This window comes from Rhinopithecus bieti, unplaced genomic scaffold (genome assembly GCF_001698545.2).
Source record: "Rhinopithecus bieti isolate Rb0 unplaced genomic scaffold, ASM169854v2 scaffold_30732, whole genome shotgun sequence".
NCBI lineage: Eukaryota > Metazoa > Chordata > Mammalia > Primates > Cercopithecidae > Rhinopithecus > Rhinopithecus bieti.
Window position 1 is genome coordinate 1,095,706 of NW_016814045.1, and position 18,149 is coordinate 1,113,854.

The 18,149-nt window shown below is 37.4% G+C and overlaps 1 protein-coding gene across 1 annotated transcript in view; it reads left to right on the forward strand.

Moving 5' to 3' along the window:
* The first annotated feature begins 745 nt into the window (after positions 1-745).
* The window catches only part of TENM2 (teneurin transmembrane protein 2), a 1,242,216-nt gene continuing 1,224,812 nt past the window's right edge, over positions 746-18,149 (forward strand). The window contains 1 exon segment of the mRNA XM_017849440.1: positions 746-853. The gene's annotated coding sequence lies outside the window, so the exon portion shown is untranslated.

Sequence of the window (18,149 nt, forward strand, 5' to 3'; positions counted from 1 at the left end):
TAGCCTTGGAATGGTGGTAACAACAGTGACAAGGACAGCAGACATGTATTGGAGGAGTATTATGTGCTGAGCACTGTGCCACATGCTTTCATGGAATTTTATATTTTATCTTTGCAACACTTCTATGAAATAGGGGCTATTATATTCCAGTTTTCAGATGATTAAATTTATTTGCTCAGAGCAAGTTGTGTTGGGATCACTGGGACCTTCCTGTTATATGATATACCCCACATGCTATTGACAATGGTATTAGCCAGTAAATATTTAAATTTAAAAGTCAGCAAAATCATGCTTAAGTTGTATGGATGAGCAAACTGTACATTTTAAGATGAAATAAATTATTTGTAAATCTGAAGAGCAAACATAAGGTATGTATATTGCTAGAAAGATGCGTCTGAACTATTCTCTCATTCTAATGCTGTGTATTTCTGCATTTGTAGTATAAACTGCATCAACTTTGAAGGATAACAAATAGATATTCCATAATTGTGATAATGTATCTTAATAGTAATAGTGTGCCATAGTCAGAGTGACTTAACTAATCAATATGTTTTATACCATATTTTACATTCCTCTATTGAAAGATGTTCTTCAAGAGATAAGGAGTGCAATTTAGTTCATTTAGCTCCTAATTCCAACTTTCCTACATTTTAAAGATGTGTGGTATTCATTTGCATTTTTTGGGGTTTGCTTTATGTGCTCATTTGGGTCTTACCTACTTTCTTTTTCATTTTAACAGTTACATCCAGCTTTTTCTTGCCTAAGCGGTCTGGGGCTTGCTTCGTCATTTGGCTTTGCTGTGGAGCACTCCTGTAAAGCTAGCTGAATTATACATCGAAGATCCACCCTTTTGGTGAGTGGAATCATAGCTACAATTTTGTGTTTTGCTCTGCCTCAAGTTGTGTTTGCTTTGTTGATCAAAGTGCTTTCATAGAGGGTGCAAAATTAGGCCTTTCCAGCTCTGTGCAGAAAAGGATTTTCTTTTTCTTGTGGACAAAAGTAATTTGTACTGCCATTTTCTGTCTTTGAAATTTGCTATTGTCTCTCCCCCTCCCAGCCCAATTGAATGACTTTACAATTCTTTAGTCACACATCTGCCTCTTTTCTACCTGGATAGATCCCCCTGTGACTCCCCGCACCTCACCCCACCAAATAATTTGGTCACCACACTTTTCTTATTAGCTATCTGCACATAGAAATAAAACGTGCTGGTTGTGATTAGCTAGGTTACATAGCATCACATCGTAGAGTGCAAAGGCCTTTTGGATGGAAAAACTTGGCCCTCTTAATCTGTTAAATGTTGTTAATCTATACAGGCCATAAGACAGCAAGCAAAGAGAAAATCATTAAGCTTTTCTCATGTTCCCGGTTAAATCATTTCTGCTTTTATGGCCCCTGAACTGGTGTTCTCCATATATTTCGACGTCATCTGGTCCTCTATATCAAATGTTTCTCTCAAGTTCTTTCTTAAGATACCTACAACCACTTTTCTCTGGTCCTCTGCTGTTTAGAGCTTGCTTTTATCTTTTCACAGATCAAATCCTGCCAAGATGGCTCATTTTTGGGTGGAACAACTAAAGGCTTCTATAAGGACCATTAATGCACATGCAATTTTAATTTGAAGTCGGGACATCTGACTAAGCTAGAACATCAGCTACACCATATTTTTAGTAAATTGAGTATATATAGAGACTTTATGGTTAAGGATAAGGTGTAAGAGGAGATATTAAAAACTCATAAGTAATTAGACAAACCGTGGAAAATAGATCTGGATTAAATCATTTTTCTTCTTCTTCTCCTTTTTTTTTTAACTCTTGATTCCTAGCAGAAGTTTTTCTGCGAAAATGAGACATTAGTGAAGACTACGTCTTAGGCGGTTGAGGAAGTAGACACGGTGTAAGGACAGGGTGAAGACATGATCATGATGGAGGTGTTCATAGTACAATAATCAGCCTGTTTGAAACAGTCACTTTAGAAAGTACATAAGGAGCAGATTCCTGAATGGGAATCTCATGAAGCTGTGGTGACGATTAAATGAGATGATGCAATAAACTACCTAGCCCAGTATTTAGACAAATAGTTAGGGATAAACGAACGTTGACAGCAGTTCTAGCTCCATTTTGCTGGCGAAGAAACTGAAGTCCAAGCAACATGTTTGAAATCTACCTGTCTACCATAGCTAATTTTTCACATTCTTTTTGCTAGCTCCATACGTTTTCATGGATGCGTGGCCTGCACAGGGAGAATCTTCCATTAGAGTGGTAGCAGTTCTGTTAGGATTGTGTTGCGTTTTCCTTCTGATACAGGCATTCAATTTAATAAGCAGTGCTCAGTACACCTTACCTTTCTCTGAAGAATAGTTGTTCCCAGTGTCTTGGAGGCCAGCTTCAAATTGGCTGTGCAACCCTGCCCTGGTTAGAAGGCAAGGTGAATAGTTCACAGACCAGGTGCCATTCTTTCCTGGAAATATCCCCTGGTGCCACTTGCTGTTGTAGAAGCTTGGGTCTGTTTTTGCTATTGTTCTTAAGGAACTCTGACCAAGTGGTTAGGACATCCATTATAAATGCCGAGTTGTCAATTTTGGAAGAAATAGGAAGGCGTATGGTGAAACAGACACAAGACTCTGGCATATCCTATGCTAACCCATCTGTCCTCTCCCAGCAAGTAACAGACCAGAAAACTACAGATTTAGAGAGAGAGAGAGTTTCATGGGGGAGAACTTGGTAGAATGGAGCCTGCCATGGCAAATGAAGCCTTTGTTGAGGCTTCTTAGAGGGTTTCCCCATTATATACAACAACCATCCCCTATTTTTCTCTTTGTGGTTCATCATCCTAACCTCATCATCTAATTTAATCTTCTAACTCAGTTTTCTGGTAAAATGTAACAAGATGGTTTTTTGGTACATGGTGATTGGGAAAGTAGGCAGAGGATGGTAAGGAATGGCATGGGGATGCGGGAAGAAAAAGGAAAGGCTACATGGTTCTGGGAACTTCCTTAAGAATAAAAGCAAACCTCAGAATCTCAAGTTTAGAAGATGAAAGCTTGAACAACTTACTGAGTTCTCAGGTGTTTTACAGTGACCTGGCTAACAAGCTGGCCTGCACATTCATTCAATTCTTTCATAACGTGTTGCCGTCATGTGATTAGGGCAGTATTTTCATAATTCACTATTGCAACCAAAAATGTTTCAAATTATGGCTAAATAACAAGCCAGTCATTGATGCAAGGCCTGGCTTGCAGAAAACTACGACCAACTTTTAGAAAAACTTCCTCGTGCTAACTGCCGGCATTACATTTCATTGAACCTGTTTTCAAGAAATACCCACCTACTTGCAAAAGGACCCTGCAAGGCTTTTGCCCTCTGCTGCTCATTTAGAGTGTCATTCTGAGCCCTAGTAGAATAAATGAGAATAGCTTTGCCAGGCAATAAGGGGCTTTATAAACATAAGCCAATCTTTTCCCAGGTTTTCAGTTCCCAGACCACCGCTGGCTCTTTCCTTTTCATGTAAGCTTATGCCTGAAGTTTTAAATGCTATTCTCTTTGCTTTTTAAGAGGCAGTATCTAAGGTATACAGCTTTTCTGGCCAGGGATCTACCTTAAACATTTCCATATGGCTTCTCTTGCTTAATGAAGTTGTGTATAGAGTGGTTTTTATTCCATGTTGGATTCAGAGAAAACACTAGGTATAAATGTAGATCCTTATAGTTCTAGGGCAGTCGTACCTACTTTCAACCAGAATAGGATGAAATGCAAGAAGTGCTTCTTTCATCGTCACTAACAATATGATTTTGTCATTTTCACTGTTTAAAATGTGAAGGTAAAAGAGAAAGACAATGAAAATCATAGGAAAAAATCTGAATACTTTTAAAGATTGCCTTTAATAAGAGTTAAACAAAGCACCTATTTTCAGATATTATTAAAATGAAACCATACTTTAGGGAGAAGTTTGAAGAAAATCAAGAGACCTAAATAGGGAATATGTTTTAGGCAGTGCATCCTGCTGTGGCGTGATGTGTGGATTTAACTCCCTATCAGTAGAATACAAGCTGACATTTTCGCCTTTCTTCCTGTTTAAATGGTTCATACTAGTCGCTGTGTACTAAATATATAAGTGACCGAGTCTCTTTTAAGAAATAAGGTTAGCGCATTTTTCTCTAGTATAAAATCCATTTCCATATAAATACTTAAATTATTAGCATCCTGTTGAAAGTATTACACTGAGCTCTTTGTTCCTTTTTGTTTTTTTCAGCATAGAAACGCCCTTTAATACTCAACAGCTAACCTTTAAGATGAGTGCATTTTGAGTTGTTTGGTTTTTATCATTATTATTATTTTTTTTTTTTGACAGAGTCTCACTCTCTGTTGCCCAGGCTGGAGAGCAATGGTGTGATCTCAGCTCACTGCAGCCTTCATTTCCTGGGTTCAAGTGATTCTCCTGCCTCAGCCTCCCAAGTAGCTGGGATTACAGGCATGCACCACCATGCCCAGTTAATTTTTGTATTTTTAGTAGAGATGGGGTTTCACCATGTTGACCAGGCTGGTCTCGAACTCCCTACCTCAAGTCATCCATGTGCCTCAGCCTCCCAAAGTGCTAGGATTACAGGCATGAGCCACCATGCCTGGTCTGATCTGTTTTTTAAACTACACTATATGCCTGAGTTGCTTCTTAATATTGTGAGATTTACAACAGGTTTTCTTTAAATATTTCACGTTTCATCCCATCAAGTCATGTAGTACTACATATTTCACAAAATATTTTCTTGGAAATGTAAAGAATAAAATAGAACTTAGTGTAACTAGAACTAATATAGGATGCCTGTGGTGTTTAAATGTAACAATTATCATGAGAAAATGGAAAAAGGAACAGCTATTAAATATATGCCATATACCATTTTAAACATTTTTTTCTTTTTAGCATAAGTTATGTTATTTAACCATCAAAAGTAAAGTCTTCTTTAATCCTGAAAGCTGAGCCCCCAATAGGTTAAATATCTTTCTCAAGTTTGTACAACTGGTGGGGAGGAAAACCATATTTTGTCATTCAGTCTGTTACTCCATATACTAATCTATTGTTTGGACTTTTTGGACAAGAAAATAATGAGATGATTCTAGAAAAAGACATACATTATCATAAAGAATATGATCAGATAAGAATTAATTACGTATTTTAAAATCATGCATTGTTTGTTTAAATTCCCATTGTCACTTATGCTGAAGTGAGAATAGTGTTCTCATTTACATTTGTCAACTACTATTGGGATGTAGATTTTGGTTTACAAACCTTTTAGTGTATGAATCAATAAGGTATTTCTAATACGAACTAAGAAAAATAATTATAAAACATCACTGAAAATTTTAGGTAGCTCATTTGGAAAACTGAGAGGGAATCTCTTTGAATGGCTCACTTTACTAGCACAAAACAGTCATAAAAAAGGCAAAGTAGTCCTTAGGTGTTTGTTGTATCATTGGAACTATGCAAAGCAGGAGGAGCAAACAGAATAGAATTTGGGCAGAATCAAGCATTTTAACTAGGTGTTGAGAAAATATAAGAAAAATAAATTATAAATCTATTTTGACTAGAACACTAAAAGATAAAAAATTATTAGATGTTAATTTAATATAAATTAAATATAATTATATATAATATAAACGATAAGTAAGTCAAAGGATTATAGTTAAGGTCTTTGAGTGGGTATGTTTGTGTGTGTACATGCATACCATACTCAGGTCAATAGAACACAGGTTACAAAAGTGGGAATGTTGGGCCGGGTGCAGTGGTTCACACCTATAATCCCAGCATTTTGGGAGGCTAAGACAGGTGGTTCACCCGAGGTCGGGGGTTCGAGACCAGCCTGACCAACATGGAGAAACACTGTCTTCACTAAAAATACAAAATTAGCCAGGTGTGGTGGCACATGCCTGTAATCCCAGCTACTCGGGAGGCCGAAGGAGGAGAATCTCTTGAACCCGGGAAGCGGAGGTTGCGATGAACAGAGATCATGCCATTGCACTCCAGCCTAGGCAACAAGAACAAAACTCTGCCTCAAAAAGAAAAAAAAAAGAAAAATGAAAAAAAGTGGGCATGTTAATGAGTATGGGTATAATATTACAATCATATAGAGAAAGTAAATAAATACCATTATTTCTTGTTATTCACAACAGTAATGTTCCGTAAAGTCTCCATGAACACAGAATTAGCAAATACGGAACTATTGCTCCTCTGGGAAATAGAGTTTGGAAGTGGTAAATCTCTGGTCACAACATTTTCATCAACAAACCAACAGATCAATGCATAACCTTGCTTTTCGTGTGCTTCTGTTTAAAGACATCTTATTGAATATAAACTATTGATTTCTTAACATTGCAGTCATGGTCAATACACTACAACTTTTGCCTGAGCAAAGCTTCTCCAGCACAGCCTTTTTGTGCTTGGGATCTCTAGATAGCACTGCAGCACCATGCTTGGGGGCCATGTTAGACAGTGACATCACCAACAACACAAAATATGAAAAACGTGGGACTACCTAGAGAGGGAAAAAGACACTTGTTTGCAGTGTGAGAGCTGAAACGAGGCAGAACGTCACCTTGTTACCCCTCAACTGGAGCATGCATGATGGATTATTCAAATATTTTGGCCCTCTGCACATGTCCATCAATGACCAAGAAAATTCTATTAGTGTCTATTTTGGGGTTTCAAATAAATTTTAGTCCATGGGCAAATTCACAGATATGGAATCCACAAAGAGAATGTCTCTCTGTCTTTGTCTTTTTCTCTCTGTCTCCCTCTCTTTCTACATACATACATACATATGTATATATTTACACATACATATATATTTACACATGTATATTTATATATACGCATACATTTGTGTATATATAATTTTTTTATTTTTTGTTTTTTTGAGATGGAGTTTCCCTCTTGTTGCCCAGGCTGGAGTGCAATGGCGTGATCTCAACTCACTGCAACCTCCACCTCCCAGGTTCAAGCAATTCTCCTGCCTCAGCCTCCAGAGTAGCTGGGATTGTGGGCATGAGCCACCATGCCTGACTAATTTTGTACTTTCAATAGAGATGGGGTTTCTCCATATTGATCAGTCTGGTCTCGAACTTCCGACCTCAAGTGATCCACCGGCCTCGTCCTCCCAAAGTGTTGGAATTACAGGCATGAGCCGCCACACGTGGCCTAATATATATTACTATATTTTATATATATATATAATACTATTAAGACAATTCACATAGGTATATGAAATGCCTTAACATTATTTTCGAAGTGGATTTATAAAGTTTATCTTTGAACTTCTTGCTAAACAAAGCCCAAATTGAAATGTATTCCTTTGATATATTTATGTTGCCTAGAAGTACTGTAGCTACTTGGAGGAAACAAAGATTTCTCTAATGCTTAGGTCTGATAGAAATTTCTCACATGAGCCTTCATATGAAAAGGTATTGTAATACAACCAATATCGTCTGTAAACTAAATCCAGCAGTGGGCCTTCTACAACTATGTCTTAAAGGATGTTCCTGATGACAGTATAACGAACATAGTTATATGTGGATTAAATTGAAGTTCAGACAGACAGCTTTTCATTGGTCCTGCATGATTCAAGGTTAAAACTTGAAATAAGTAAATGTTGCGTATCTTACTGGTTACCTTCCACAAATGCAGCATCTTTCGTTTGTAAATACTTTTTATAAATTGAGTAGAAGATAACTGGGATGGGTGTCTAAAATATTGGTCTTCTCTTTAGATGATTAAGTAACATGTTTTTAATAATCCATAAATGATAAGATGTCGGTATTGGTCTTCTAGGCAAATTATCAAAGATGTTTTTTCTATTATCCTTGGTGTTGGTGACGGTGTGGTGTGGGGAATTACTAACCACTCTCTATGGGAATGAGAAGTGCTGAGGATCTAAAAAGGCTTACAACTTTTGAACCTGTTATTATACATTTAACATTTTATGCTAAGAGAAGAATCAACACGGATAGAAAGATATATTTAAAAGATGTTACTTAATGAATGATTTGAAATAGGAACAATTCTTCCACTCCTTCACCTTGGCACTGTGTGGTTGCCATTTGTGCACACTTACCCCACCTCTGTGTGGTCTTGCTTCTCACAGCTACCTCTGTGATTCTCGTGGAAAGCCTTTGCTCAGGATGCTAAAATAAATAAATAGATTAATGCATAAATAAGTAAATAAATATATAAAATAAAATAGAAGCAATTTGAAAGCAACCTAGAATTCTACAAATAAGGGCTTGATTGAATAATGACATCCAACTGTCGAAGTGCTATATATTCCTGAAAAATGTATCCTCTCAAAGAATATGTAAGAATATAAAAATACCTTTCTATATTGTTTTAAAAGGATGCGTAACCCAATCCCAGTATAGTTATATTAAAAATGTACCAAAAGACCATTTTTTTAAAAAGGCAGAAAGGACATACCAGAAAATGTTAATTGTGGTTATTTCTGGGAAGAGAAGGAATGGAGCATTTGTATTTTCCTATGCTATTTTGTTAGTATATTTGTCTGACTTTCCACCATAATTTTATGTTACTGATCACATATTAGCATATGACACATTCTAATCAAATTGAGAAGTTTATCTTGGATGTTAAGCCATTCTACTCCTACCAACAATATAGATATCTTATTTTTATGAGAAAGATTTAATATCTTCAAGCAGAAGATGGTGCTATTTATATCAAGTATTATGGACAGCCAACATAAAGGGGAAAACATACCTTTAGAAAACAAAAGACTTTTTTTTTCACTTTCATTTGGATCATAAATCAAGATATTTGTGATCCAAGGTATTGCTTCCTGGGTATTGCTGACATAACCTTTCTCATTTCATACGATTATTAACTTAAAAATTAATCTACTAAGCGTCCTTTGTGTGCCTTTTAGGAGAATATAGTGAGTTAAATAATACAAATGTTTTTTAAAAGTTTCTAAGCCTTTTTTTGCTTTTTAAAAGTTTCAATTACATTGGAAGAACTAGTCGGTTCTTTAAAAAATAAATAATATGAAATTCAGAGGAAAGAGTTATTGTAGTTATTATTGCAGGCAGAATGCAAAGGAGAAAGCATCTGAAAGAATGAATGGTGCAGAATGAGCTGTAAATAGGGATTTACTAAGCACACTGCAGAATAATAAGGCCTGCTTATTGAGGGCCTATTACATGCCAGCTACTGAGTTAGACTGTCACTGCAGCCACTTGAAAACACTGACCACGACGTTATACAGCAATTGATATGATCTCACTTCAGAGATGATATTAGACAGCCTCCCAACCTTACACGGCTAGTGAATGGCAGCAGAAAGATTCAAAGACCATTCTTCTCTTCTTTTTCTTACTTACTAAGTCCTCATCCCAGGCATAGATTGTTTATTTCTTGCCTCTCGTAGTTTCAGTTTCTTCTGCAAAATTGTGTTAAAGTGACTTGCCCAGCATTGCAAAGTAGACGGTCAAGCTGGGAACAAGGTCTGTTTGACTTATAACCTGGGTTCAATCTGTGACTGCTCTTAAACTCGACAGCTCTATGAGTGTAAAAGTGCTTTCCTCAGAGTGTGCTAGGAGAATCAATTAGTATTATGTGTGAAAGTGTTTATAACAGGGCTAGGCATAAAGTGAGCATTCTATTATCATGTTTTGTTCTTCTTCTTATTACTACTATTATTACTACAGCATTATTACCAGAAGAGCAAAATGCATATCACTAGTGGTATGGGAAGACATTTAAATGATTCACAGAATAGTGAGATATTTTTTATTTTTATTTCAACTTATTATTTACTTATTTTTTATTTTGAGATGGAGTCTCTCTCCGTCACCCAGGTTGGAGTGCAGTGGTGCTATCTGGATTATTGCAACCTCCGCCTCCCGGATTCAAGCAATTCTCCTGCCTGGGCTTCCCAAGTATCTGGGCATACAGGTGCCTGCCACCACGCCCAGCTATTTTTTTTTTTTTTTTTTTTTTTTTTTTTTTTTTTTTTTTTTTTTTTTTTTTGCATTTTTAGTAGAGTAGTTTGGCCAGGCTGGTCTCAAACTCCTGACCTCAGGTGATCTGCCCGCCTTGGCCTCCCAAATGGCTGGGGTCAGGCATGAGCCGCTGCACGTAGCCATAGTGAGATATTCTGTTTTCAAATTTCTTCTGACACAGTCATTACTTCAAGAAGAGTATCTTAGTTTGCAACTACTACGCTCTAATAACTCTCTTAAACTTGCTAATAATTTTGGAAAAAGGAAGTAGGCTCAGATACAGAACTTTTATTAGCCAGTAGATTCTAGTTTAAAATTAGGAGCTTTTTAAAAATTAAATTATTTTTACAATTACTTTTTTTTGAGATGGAGTCTCGCTCTGTCGCCCAGGCTGGAGTGCAGTGGCGCGATCTCGGCTCAGTGCAAGCTCCACCTCCCAGGTTCCCACCATTCTCCTGCCTCAGCCTCCCAAGTGGCTGGGACTACAGGTGCCCGCCACCACACCTGGCTAATTTTTTGTGTCTTTAGTAGAGACGGGGTTTCACCGCGTTAGCCAGGATGGTCTCGATCTCCTGACCTCGTGATTCGCCTGCCTCGGCCTCCCAAAGTGTTGGGATTTCTATTTACAGTAAATAATACTGTTTTTAAAATGTTTACGTCTTTTGTAATTGATTTTAAATTGTTTTAAAATGTTTACGTCTTTTATAATTGACTTTAAAAATAGTGTTTTAAAAAATAATTTTAAAAATGTATCAAGATCCATACAAACAACAAGGAATAATGCCAGTAGTAATCGTTAGTGGCCATTGGGAAGGCAATGCTGGAAATATGGTTGGGAAATATTGCAGTGTATGAAATTGGCAAAACACATACACACACACACACACACACACACACCATAGCAAACTCTAGGGAGTAACCACTGTGACCAAAATGGAAGATTTACATAAATAATTAGTGGGAGATAAGGTTGGTAAAACTCTTTTTTTGTACTTTCACCAGAAAGCAATGCAAATGTGTGAGACACAAGCAGCACTGGTCTGTTGATGCTCCTTGGGGAAAACTCTCCCCTAAACCACAGCACTCAGATGAGGGTAATGGGTGGCCACTTCTTCTGTGATTTAAATTCAAGGAAGACATCTTTTTGGACTAGCCAATTTTATTCAGGTTTCCCACTTTATAAATCTGTGCTCTGGGAGGACAACTACTATATCTGGCTTCCTTATTACTAAATCTCCACTGCTTCACCAACTGCTTGAGACATAATAGGTGCTCAATAAATATTTTTCTGGATGAATGAGTAAATACTGTCCACAAAGTGTCCTTCACTGAGCTCATTTTAGATTTGTGTAATTACATCTAAGAACTTGGATGGGGCTGACATAGAAAAAGGGAATTAATTCCAAATTTAATAGATATATGATCTTAAACGAGGCCAGCAGTGTCATTGTAGAAGTGCTTGGGAGACCTGACACTGTCAAGTGAAATGCCGGTAGCACAAATTGAGATATTAAATTGATTCAAGAGGCCCAATGCGCATATGGATGTCACTCTTGGGAAGACCATTAGGGGCTTCCGGAGAGGAAATGTTACTGCCCACCAAGTTTCCTTGAGGGAACAAATCAGTTTGACTCATCAGCAGTCTTTATGGATTGCCAGCCGTGGGGCATTCCAGAGCAAAAAGATTATGCCTCCGCATAGTAACACTGCTATTTTAACAGGACACGGAGCAGGATGATTCATGAGACAAATAATTCTGTTCTAGACTGTGTGTGTGCATGCATGTGTGTTCAAAGTTAAGGATGTCAAGGGAAATCTTTCAGAAAAGTTACCTGAGGGTGCTACTCTAGCCCCCTAGAGCTTCCTTGTTATATAAATCACATACTGAAAGTCATCAATTTAGATTTGGATGTGTGAAATTAGCCATTTAGAAAATAATTCTGCTGTTGATGTGTTTCCTAATTCAGATATAAGAAATGATAGTGACGTTTATTTTTTGGTATAGATACATTGTAACCAGGGATGCCACATCACACTTTTTTGAGTTCCTTGCACAGTGATAAGATGAATTTGTCAAACAAAACTTCTCTGCCTTTGCTGAAAAGTATTTTGAATGTGTATTTGTGTATCCAAGATTTTGGCTGTAAAGACCTATAAGCTCTGTGTTTTGGGATTGCTTTGAAAAGCCATTTTAGTTATATATATATACACACACACACACACACATACAAAAATCAGATTGAGAATTTTCCTAAAATGTAGGTATATTTTAGACTAAATGTTGAAATTCAGTAACAACAAGAGCAGCAACCATAACAACAATAATAATAAATTACAGAACTTAATAATAGCAAGCACGTGGAGACCACATGATACCGTGGGCCAATTCCTTTAAGGATTAAACATATATTATCTCATTTAATTCCCACAACTCTCCATGGTACACTATGTCATCACTTTGGCACTCCCTTAAACTTCCATTACTCAGTCAGCCTCACCTGACTTTTTTCTCAGCTTCTATCTCCTGCATAAGCGGAATGCAACAGTGAAACAGCAATATTTTGCAGCACAACTCAAAGTGGCATGATGTTTATTAAAAAGCGGGAAGACCTAAATTTGTTTGGTCCATTGGCATTATGTCAGTATCAAAGCCCTAACTGATATAATGCATGACAACTTTCTGAATAACTGACACTCATTCAATGAATGTCTTGACCAGATACTCCAGGGGAAAAAATGCTACGATACATACATTTTTGTTAAATAAGGCTGTTATTCACATTACCTACGATGCCTTTAACATTAGGGCCCTTGTACATAATTTGCCCAATTCAAATATGATAGAACTATTTATTATCAAATTTGCAATTCCGGATCTCCAGATTACTCTTTTGTATCCTTGAAGGCTACCTGCAGTAATAAAGAAATTCCTTTGCCTTTGAGTGACTCCAAGAGACAACGTAAAGGCAAGACACAGCAGCTTCACGAAAGCGCAACATAAATTTGAATATGCTCTAAAGAGGGGGCAGTTGTCACCATGGTGATTTTATTCTTTCCTAGATTGAGCTCCAAATGAAAGGGGAGCTCAAAATGAAAGGGGAGGAATTTGTAAAGCAAAGATGCTGAAATAGGTGAATCAAAAATCTGGATACAATTTCCAGTTGTTGTTCAAAATACAGTCCTTCATTTGATGTTTGGAGCCTATATTTGGGATCAGACACTCAAAATAGTGATTGTTACGTAGCCTGAGAAGGTGTACTTCTATTGTTAGAATATTTATAGATAATTGGAAAGCTCTCTAATTATTATTAATATTCTACTAAAAATGATTATACTGGCCTTTCCTCTACTAACATTATTGAGTGTTTACTATTCACTAGGCAATATGTAACATTCTTTGCATGCATTATTTTATTTAATACTTACAAAAATCTATGAGATAGATGTTACGACTATTCCCATTTTAAAGATGAAGAAACTAAGTTTTATGCATTCATGGCAAGCATTTTTATAAGGATACATTGCTGCAAAAGAAGTCTGATTCAAAATCTCCTATCTTTATGAAGTTGTATTTTACTGGTTTGTCTGATCACACAGCTCCTAAGTGGCAGATACAGGATGCAAACCCAGGTTCAAATTATTAAACCTTATAATAAATAATGTTCAAAGCCTATGTCAATAATCTATGATTTTAGAAGCCTTATTTAAGATTGGGCATACCTACAGGTCAAAGTTTTAAGCAGTACAAGGTAGGAAGGCTGCCGATGTGAGCCTGGAGTGCTCACGGCAACCATTACTCTTGTATTGATCACTCTGAGAATTTCAGGAATACGCTACCAAGGATATAACTTCTTTCCAATCACTTGTTACCTAGGAGAAGCCTCACTAGACCTCTGACAATTCCTATCACCCACAACTGAAGGAGGATTCTATTCCATTTGGGAAGGGCCTTCTCATAAACTGAGAATATGAAGCAGAGATTTATTGAAACCAACCCTGGCTGCCGTTACAGTGACAGATGTCACAGTTAGACCGCCCTCAAACAATCCTGGAATGACTCTTCGGAATTCTGCACATGCCAACAGCCATTTTCAAACACCACAATTTTTTGCTTATGTTCTCCCTCTCGCTTTCTATGTGACCTTCATCAGCAAGTCCTTGCCATGGCACCTCTGGTTTCTGACTTTCAAAATTGGAAAGAACAATTTTTGCCTCTTAGAGAAGTCACTGGGATTCTGGGACATGCGTATCTTGGTGAAAGTTAAGCAGTATTTGGGAGTCTTGACCCTCTTCCTCATGGCCCAGAGGTCCTAGTGTTTTTGAATTCCAAAACAAGGGTCAAAACCACCTTTCTTTGTATCTTTGCAAATACTCTGGAGAATGCCTAGCCGATATCTCCATTTCCCCTGAGGAAATGCATAGGAGCCAGCTGCTAAGTGCTGGTGTTTTCATGCACCTGTTTGTTTATTTTTTTAAATGTAATTGGGAATATGCCTGGAAGCATGTGTCTATTTCTCCAGTGCACTCTAAGCAGATTTAGGCATAGGGAAGACAATCACAGCCTTGTATTGTTCATCTATTGCATCTGTAGCTCTCCAGTTGGTGTTTTGCAAAGATAAAATGATCAGAAAGTGCCCGGAATGCAAATTTTAAATGGGGAGATGAGACACTGAAAAATAACCAGGAACATTAATTAAAAAACGAACATAGTAATCATAATCCGTTATCAGGGACTATAAAGCTTTTTATCAGTGTTTTCAATGTTGGCTGTGCTTTAATATCATCTAGGAAATTCTAAAACACAGACACACACACACACACACACACACACACACACACACACACAGTGCCTGGGCTCTACCTTCAATGATTGTGATTTAATTGATCTGGGGTGAGGTCCACATATCCATACTTTACAAAAGTTATTCAAGATGATATGGTGCAACCAGACCTAGGAGCCACATCAATGCCTACATTTCCCCCTCCTTTCTGTGCACCTGCCCCCATGCCCAGATGCTGTGGTCAACTGCCTTGCCTTCTTTTTGAGCATAAAGCTCATGCCTCCTTTAGAGTCTTTGTTCTATTTTGCCCCTCCTATAAAATGTTCTTTACATAGATCTTTGCATGGCCTTTCCTTCTGTGGCATTTAGCTCTCAACTCTTATCACCTGTTTGCAATCTACATGAGCAGAACCTTCTAGAGTTGTGCAGTGCACAAGGCAGGTGGCCATAAACTATAGCTCTGTCTTCCCTGATACTTGGCAGTCTTTCAGGTTACTCTGAAATCAACTTGTTCTATTATTTCCTCTCCAAGTTTTGAACTGAAACCAATTTGTTTATCAGATTTTTTTTAACCTCCTACAATTAAAATTCAGGGGCAAAGAGAGCAGGAACTTCCTCTGACTTGTTCAGTGCTATATTTCTAATACATAGAATAGTACTTTGCATACAATAAGTGCTTAGTTAATATTTGTTAAATGAATATTCTGCACGTGATTTACGAAGCTTAGAATCTCTGACCTAAGGCAGTAATAGAAAGTAGTGGGAGTTCATGAGGCTATCTTAATAGCAGAGACAGATTCTGAGTAGATTTCAAATAAAGAGAGCATATTGGGAGAGTGTTCTTTGTAGGTGGAGCAATATCTCTTTTTTTTTTTTTTTTGAGACAGAGTCTTGCTCTGTTGCCCAGGCTAGAGTACAGTGGCACAATCTTGGCTCACTGCAACTTCTGCCTCCTGGGTTCAAGCAATTCTCTTGCTTCAGCCTTCCAAGCATCTGGGACTATAGGCGCACACTACCACGCCTGGCTAATTTTTGTATTTTTAGTAGAGACAGGGTTTCACCATATGGGCCAGGCTGGTCTCAAACTCTTGACCTCGTGATCCATCCTCCTCAGGCTCCCAAAGTGCTGGCATTATAAGCATGAACCACTGCCCCCAGCCATGGAACAATATCTGCTAAGAGCTGGAGCAAGTCATGCTCAGAGTGGAACAAGCTAGTTAGCTTGGTTGGGATGGCCAAGCTGTGATTATTAAAATTAATTCAATCTTGTTAGATAATAAAATCACCCAAAGTGAAAATAGTCCTGTATTTGGAAATTAATCACAATTGGGTCTAAAGCAAATGTCCCTAAGTAATATGATGATACCTGATATGGAGAACATGCAGTGTCTCCAATTCTCACTAAAAGTCAGAAAGTGTTCAGGCACGGTGACTCATGCCTGTAATCCCAGCACTGTGGGAGGCTGAGGCGGGTGGATCATCTGAGGTCAGTAGTTCGAGATTAGCCTGGCCAACATGGCGAAACCTGGTCTGTACTAAAAGTACAAAAATTAGTGGGACATGGTTGCGAATGCTTGTAATCCCAGCTACTCAAGAGGCTGAGGCAGGAGAATCGCTTGAACCAGGGAGGCGGAGGTTGCAGTGAGCCTAGATCAGGCCACTGCACTCTAGCCTGGGTGATAAGAGCGAGACTCCGTCTCAAAAAAAAAAAAAAAAAAAGAGGAAAGAAAAGAAAAAAAAGACAGGAAAAGAAAAACAGTTAGAAAGCTATTTATTTGTTAATTAATACAGAAATCTGAAAAGTAACTAATACCAATAATGATACTAACTACTGCTATTTATTTAGTGTTTCCTTCTTTGATGGCGTTGCATAATGATATTCAGTACATCATTTTAACCCTCACAGAAAACTTAATAGGTGATTAGTATTCACAGTTTACCATCAATAAAAGTGAGTCTTGGAAAAGTCAAGCAGTTGACTGAAGTCCCACCTCAAGTAAGTGGCTGAAATGAGATGTGAACCCACAATGAGGAACTCCCAAGTTTCTGCATTCATCCAAAATGCTGTACCACTTTATTTCGACCCAGTTTCGTTTAGTGTGACCTGATCATTACGTGTCTTCCATAATAATTGCATCTCATGAAATTAAGATTTTAATAAAACAAAGGAAAGTCTTCAAATAAACATTTCTTGTGAACTTTTTCAGTCCAGCATTTGGAGCTAAGAATATGCTTTTGCAAAGAAGAATGTTATAAATAGTGCTCAGGTCCTCAGGCCAGAGAAGCCAAAAATTGTAGTTATATGTCTGAACATTTTCTTAAATAAGAAGGGGAAATAACTTTTATTTTGCATGTTTTTTGCATGATATGGGTTATTTTTAATTATTGTGATAGCATATAACACTTAAAAATAGAGAGACAAAATAGTCTGCTACATTTTAACGTGCTGTACTAATATTTAAGCAAAATAGGCAAAACAAATGCCTATTCAATTTTTGGTTTATACTTAAATTGAATGCTGATGCTTGGTAATGGTTTAATTAAAACAGGGTGAGAAAGACATTTGGGAGATTTTGTATAGATTCCAAAAGAGATTAGGGGCTCTTTCAAAGAATTTACATGGATTGCAATTGTTTTTTATTTTATGTGATATCGTTTAAAACTGGATTTTTTTTTGTTTTGTTTTTGTGCAACAGTATCATTTCTCTTGAAACATACTAAATTTAGGAGTGGGATGGTGGCAGATATTGAACAGGATGTGTATGCTGCAGATATACAAAAACATAAGTGCATTACATGTATTATCAAGCATCAGGAATTAAAGACAGAGGAGGACGGATGAACAGGAGAGATTTTAAGGAAGAAATATCACTTGGCTCAGGCCCAGCTGACGAGCAGTTCTTGGCCTGGACCACTTTACTTGTTTTTCAGAGTCTGGAGACCTGGACAAAGGGGCTGTAGGTTAGACAGGAGCTCAGGGAGGAGAGGGTGTCAGTTCTAAGAACTCACCAGGGAAGGCTGATCTGCAAGGCCTGGGTGCTCCTAGCTCAGGGGAGGAGCTACATTCTCTTCACTTACAAAGGATTGACAGAAGATAGAAAAAGCTAATTCCTGTTGAATTCAGGTACCAGTACAAAGAAGGTACCAGTTTCAGATAAACAGCCTCAATTGATATTGAGTGCACAGGTGGGCCTATTTTCTTTTCTTTTTTAAAATAATTTATTACTGTCAGAGAAGAATGGTAATAAACCATTCTAGTGTATTTTCTTTAAAATTGGAGTTACTGCTGATTTGTTTTAAAACAAATAGTTAATTCAAAACCAACAGAATTCTTTTAAAAAAATGGTAGTTGCTTATTTACTTCATT